The sequence below is a fragment of the Myodes glareolus genome, chromosome 11, assembly GCF_982192425.1.
Source record: "Myodes glareolus chromosome 11, mMyoGla1.1, whole genome shotgun sequence".
Classification (NCBI taxonomy): domain Eukaryota; kingdom Metazoa; phylum Chordata; class Mammalia; order Rodentia; family Cricetidae; genus Myodes; species Myodes glareolus.
The window spans coordinates 73,664,194-73,670,652 of NC_142036.1; the positions used below are offsets into that span (position 1 = coordinate 73,664,194).

At 38.8% G+C, this 6,459-nt stretch overlaps 1 pseudogene; it reads left to right on the forward strand.

Moving 5' to 3' along the window:
- Window positions 1-5,469: 5,469 nt before the first annotated feature.
- LOC125387897 (large ribosomal subunit protein uL15 pseudogene) lies at window positions 5,470-5,938 on the forward strand (annotated as a pseudogene).
- The last annotated feature ends 521 nt before the right edge of the window (window positions 5,939-6,459 follow it).

Consider the following 6,459-nt stretch of genomic DNA (forward strand, 5'->3'; position numbering starts at 1 on the left):
ATCCAAAGAATCAATGAATCAAAAAGCTGGTTCTTGGAGAAAATCAACAAGATCGACAAACCCCTATCCAAACAAATCAAACGGCAGAGAGAGCACATGCAAATTAATAGGATCAGAAATGAAAAGGGGGATATAACCACAGACACAGAGGAAATTCAGAGAATCATTAGATCTTACTACGAAAGTTTATATGCCACAAAGTTGGAAAATGTAAAAGAAATGGACATTTTTTTAGATAAGTACCATATACCAAAGTTGAACCAAGAACAGGTGAACAGTCTAAATAGACCTGTTAGTCGTGAAGAATTAGAAGCTGTTATCAGAAATCTCCCTGCCAAAAAAAGGACCAGATGGTTTCAATGCAGAATTCTATCAGAACTTCCAGGAAGAGCTAATACCTATATTCCTTAATGTATTCCATAATATAGAAACAGAAGAGTCATTGCCAAACTCCTTTTATGAAGCTACAGTTACCTTAATACCAAAACCACACAAAGACACACCAAGAAAGAGAATTACAGGCCAATCTCACTCATGAACATCGACGCGAAAATTCTCAATAAAATACTGGCAAACCGAATCCAGGAGCACATTAGAAAAATTATCCATTATGATTAAGTAGGCTTCATCCCAGAGATGCAGGGCTGGTTCAACATACGCAAATCTATCAATGTAATCCATCATATAAATAAACTGAAAGAAAAAACCATATGATCATTTCATTGGATGCTGAAAAAGCATTTGACAAAATTCAACACCCATTTATGATAAAGGTGTTGGAGAGACTGGGGATGCAAGGATCATACCTAAATATAATAAAAGCAACATACATGAAGCCGAAAGCTAACATCAAATTGAATGGAGAGAAACTCAAAGCCTCTCCACTAAAATCAGGAACACGACAAGGCTGTCCACTCTCTCCATACCTCTTCAATATAGTGCTTGAAGTTCTAGCAATAGCAATAAGACAACATAAGGAGATCAAGGGGATTCGAATTGGAAAGGATGAAGTTAAACTTTCATTATTTGCTGACGATATGATAGTGTACATAAGCGACCCCAAAAACTCTACCAAAGAACTCCTACAGCTAATAAACACCTTTAGTAACGTGGCAGGATACAAGATCAACTCCAAAAAATCAGTGGCCCTCCTATACACAAAGGATAAAGAAGCAGAGAGGGAAAACAGAGAAACATCACCTTTCACGATAGCCACAAATAGCATAAAATATCTTGGGGTTACTCTAACCAAGGAAGTGAAAGACCTATTTGACAAGAACTTTAAGTCTTTGAAGAAAGAAATTGAGGAGGATACCAGAAAATGGAAAGATCTCCCTTGTTCTTGGATTGGAGGATCAACATAGTAAAAATGGCAATTCTACCAAAAGCAATCTATAGATTCAATGCAATCCCCATCAAAATCCCACCAAACTTCTTCACAGACCTTGAGGAAACAATAATCAAGTTTATATGGCAAAACAAAAAACCCAGGATAGCCAAAACAATCTTATACAATAAAGGAACTTCAGGAGGCATTACCATCCCTGACTTCAAACTCTATTACAGAGCTACAGTATTGAAAACAGCTTGGTATTGGCATAAGAACAGAGAAATCGACCTTTGGAATCGAATAGAAGACCCGGATATTTACAAACCTATGAGCACCTAATTTTTGACAAGGGAGCTAAAGGTATACAATGGAAGAAGGAAAGCATCTTTAACAAATGGTGCTGGCATAACTGGATGTCAACCTGTAGAAGGATGAAAGTAGATCCATACCTATCACCATGCACAAAACTCAGGTCCAAATGGATTAAAGACATCAACATTGATCCGTCCACTTTGAACCTGATAGAAGAGAAAGTGGGAAGTAGTCTACAAGATATAGGAACAGGAGGCCTCTTCCTAAGTAGGACCCCAGCAGCACAGACAATAAGAGAAACAATGAATAAATGGGATCTACTGAAACTGAGAAGCTTCTGTAAAGCAAAGGACACTGTCAGTAAGACAAAAAGGCTGCCTTCCGACTGGGAGAAGATCTTCACCAACCCCTCATCAGACAAAGGTCTGATCTCCAAAATATACAAAGAACTCAAGAAACTAGGTACTAAAACTCTAATTAACCCAATTAAAAAATGGGGTACTGAACTGAACAGAGAATTCACAACAGATGAACTTCGAATGGCCAGAAGACACTTAAGGTCATGCTCAACCTCCTTAGCGATCATGGAAATGCAAATCAAAACCACTTTGAGATACCATCTTACACCTGTCAGAATAGCTAAAGTCAAAAACACCAATGATAGCCTATGCTGGAGAGGATGTGGGGTGAGGGGAACACTCATCCATTGTTGGTGGGAATGCAAACTCATGCAGCCACTGTGGAAATCAGTGTGGCGGTTTCGCAGGAAACTGGGAGTCAACCTCCCTCAGGACCCAGCATTTCCACTCTTGGGAATATACCCTAGAGATTCCCTAGCATACTACAAAAGCATTTGTTCAACTATGTTCATAGCTGCACTATTTGTAATAGCCAGAACCTGGAAACAGCCTAGGTGCCCCTCAATAGAAGAATGGTTAAAAAAGGTGTGGAACATATACACATTAGAGTTTTACTCAGCGGTAAAAAATAATGACATCTTGAAATTTGCATGCAAATGGATGGACATAGAAAACGCTTTACTGAGTGAGGTAAGCCAGACCCCAAAAGAGGAACACGGTATGTATTCACTCATAAGTGGATTCTAACCATAATTAAAGTTCTTTGAGCCTATTATTCGTGATCCTAGAGAAGCTAAATAAGAAGACGAACCTGATGAAGATTATTTAGCTATCCGCCAGGAGGTAGGAAATAGTCAAGAGTCCCAGGTAACCTTGGGTGCATGGGGGGTGGGGTGGGAGAGTTGTTGGAAGGGGAGAGGGTTAGAGAGAAGGGAGTAGGGGAGGAATGGAGAAAGCTCGGTTGACCGGGATGGGGGGAAGGGAGGAAGGAAGAATATGGGATCAGGGAAGAATATATTTCAACTAAGAGAGTCATTTTAGGGTTTACAGGAAACTTGATTATATATGGGATCCCAGGTCCAAGGAGAGAACCCCAGATTGTTCTCTGGACAGAGGAGAGGGTGCCTGAACCGGCCTTGGCCCATAACCATACTGATGAATATTTTGCTTATCACCATAGATCCTTCATCTGGCGATGGATGGCGATACAGACGGAGACCCACATTGGAGCACCGGACTGAGCCCCTCAAGGTCCAAATGAGGAGCAGAAGGACGAAAAAAATGACGAAGGACTGCGAGGGATGCTATCACCCACTGTTACAAGGGGTCGGATCTAATGAGAGTTTACCAAGGGCAGTTGGACTGCGACTGAACGAGCACGTGATCCAACCAGATTCTCTGAATGTGGCCGGATTCTCTGAATGTGGCTGGCCCGGAGTCTTTCTGAAAAGCCATTGACAATGACACTGGGACTAGTTTCCTCTGCATATACTGGATTTTTGGGATCCAGTCTCTTTGGATACTCACCTTCCTGGACCTGGAGGGAGGGGGGAGGAACTTGAACTTCCCACAGGGCTGGAAACATTGACTGCCCTTAGGGACAAAGGGGGAGGAGGAGAGGGAGGGGGGGAGTGGGAGGGTGTTGGGAAGAGGGGCGGAAATGCAAACTTTTATAATTTAATAAAAGTACTTTCAAAAAAAATTTTAAATTTTAAAGTATGAATTTTATGAAATATGTCTCTCTACATTTAAATGAATTAATTATTAAATTAGTTGATTCACTGCACCATTTTGTCTATCCTTTGGCTGGAGCTCCTTGCTTCTTCAACTCTTTTATCAAGAACAGTCAAAAATAATCTCAAGTCTTTATAATACGGGCGATTAACAATGTCAGTATATTCTGCCTCTAGTAGGAACAGGATTGAATATCACATTTAGTTTCATCAGAAAATGACACTGTAAAATTTGAGATAATTTTTTGAGTCTTATTAGTATTTTTACTTGTTTTCTCCCTACCGTCTGTCTGTTTGTCTGCCTATCTATCTATCATCTATCTATCTATCTATCTATCTATCTATCTATCTATCTATCTATCTATCTAATCTATCTATCTATCTATCTTTCTATCATAGCTCTCTTTCTCTCTCTATATATAAACATATGTGTGTATGTATATATATTCTTATGAATATTATATATTATTATACATACACATAAATATATTTATAATATACATTAATTCTTATGAATATTTTGCTATAATACTTTCTTTTTTACTAGTTTAATGATTCCCATTAAATATACCTTCAGCATCATTTATGAACCAAATTACAGAAAAAAATATCTTACTATACAACATATTATTCTTGTCATGCCATTTGGAAATTCTGAGTACAAATGGAGTACTTTGATAGATTATGTTTATTTTCTGACAGTGGTGACGTATTATCCTGTCATTGAAGCTAGTAGGTAGCTTTGAACTCTTTCATGTCGTCAAATAACTAATTTATATGTCAAGTAACTTGTCAAATGTCACAGGTTCTTCTGGACAATTTAGAGTCAAAATGCATTGTCTAGTTAGATGATAGCATGCTAAGCATTTATAGAACATTTTTGTAGGTTAATATGGAATGTAATGCTGCATCTATCTAGGAAGAAATTCTAGATGAATAAGCCTTCCCACCCAGTTTCTTTGTATGAGTGGTAACATGTCTTAGAAATGAAAAATTGAAGAAAATGTTAAGTCAATTTGAACAATTTATAAATATAGTAAGACAAATTAGTTGAAAGGAATTTCCTCTCTTCTTAATAAATGCTTTCTTTATAAACATTTTTTTATAAAAAGGACTCTTTTGCTTGTGAATTTGTTTACATTTGTTTAGTTCTACACTTATACGGTGATGCAGAAGTAGAAATGAAAGACTTTTGTAGCCAATGTGAGCACAAATAATCATTAGAGTAACACGTATTACTTCTTTGAATAGATGTTTAAATGTAGATTTAGACAATAGAAATAATGTTTTCTGAAATCTCTTCACTTTGTGTATCTCTGTGTGTTTGTGTGTGGGTATATGTGTTCTGGTCAAAAGACAATTGAGGGTATCTTTTGACAAGAACTACACACCTGTTTATTGAGAAAGGACATATGCCTTAGAACTCACTAAGTAGGTTAGGCAGGCATGCCAGCAGCACTGCTAATTACATGTTAAACTGTATTGGCATCTTCAAGGGTACAACAGATACAGAGAGTCCATAGAAGTAGTGCAAAGTCACCCAGATAGCATGAGAAAGTTAAAACTGAAATCTAGCAGACTTTTATAGATAACATTTTAACTGTTATAGAACGTTAGAATTTAATTAAAAGGTAAAGAAAGAAACTAGAAGATTTACTACTTCCTAGTTTGGTGAAAGAAATGGGGGAAATATTTGACTGAAAGAGCTAGTTTTAGCTCTTTCCTTTCTGCCACCGCCATGCCATCCAGACTGAGGAAGACCTGGAAACTCCGGGGCCACGTGAGCCACGGCCATGGCCGCATCGGTAAACATCGCAAGCATGCAGGAGGACGCGGGAACGCTGGAGGCATGCATCATCACAGGATCAACTTCGACAAATATCATCCAGGTTACTTCGGGAAAGTTGGTATGAGGCATTACCACTTAAAGAGGAACCAGAGCTTCTGCCTGACTGTCAACCTGGATAAACTGTGGACGCTGGTCAGTGAGCAGACCCGGGTTAACGCTGCCAAGAACAAGACTGGAGTTGCTCCCATCATTGACGTCTTGCGGTCGGGCTACTACAAAGTTCTGGGGAAGGGAAAGCTCCCTGAGCAGCCTGTCATCGTGAAAGCCAAATTTTTCAGCAGAAGAGCTGAAGAGAAGATAAAGGGTGTTGGAGGTGCCTGTGTTCTGGTGGCTTGAAGTCACTCAGGGAGGCCAATTAAATGCTAACATTTTCAAAAAAAAAAAGAGCTAGTTTTAGTGGATTTCCATAGTTATCAACTCTTAGGCAACAGCTCCTATATTACTAAAAGGATTGAGGCATTCGGAATCACTGTCAGGTCTGCAGAACATTTGATCAAGAACAGCCTCAGGTATTAATCTAGATCACAGACATGAATGGTAGAACATACTTCCATTGCTACACAAGCGCTTACTGAGGAGCCTTGCTGGGGGATTCCACAATTTAAATCTTTCAAATATATATGAGAAATTCTTTGACAAAAATAATCAATTTCTTTTTTTCCTTTCCTTTCTTTTTTTTTTCTCTTGAGATGGGGTTTCTCTGTAACTTTGTATGAACATCACAAACCTAAAAGCAACTGTAACAAACGAGTCACCAGAGGGCAGATGTTCAGTGAATCCACTTGGAGGAAGCACCTAGAAAAGTGAGAGTTTTGGGGACAGTAGAGTGGAGACAATAGAGGTTGAGTTGTGCTTAATGAGCAGGGTCTCAATTTT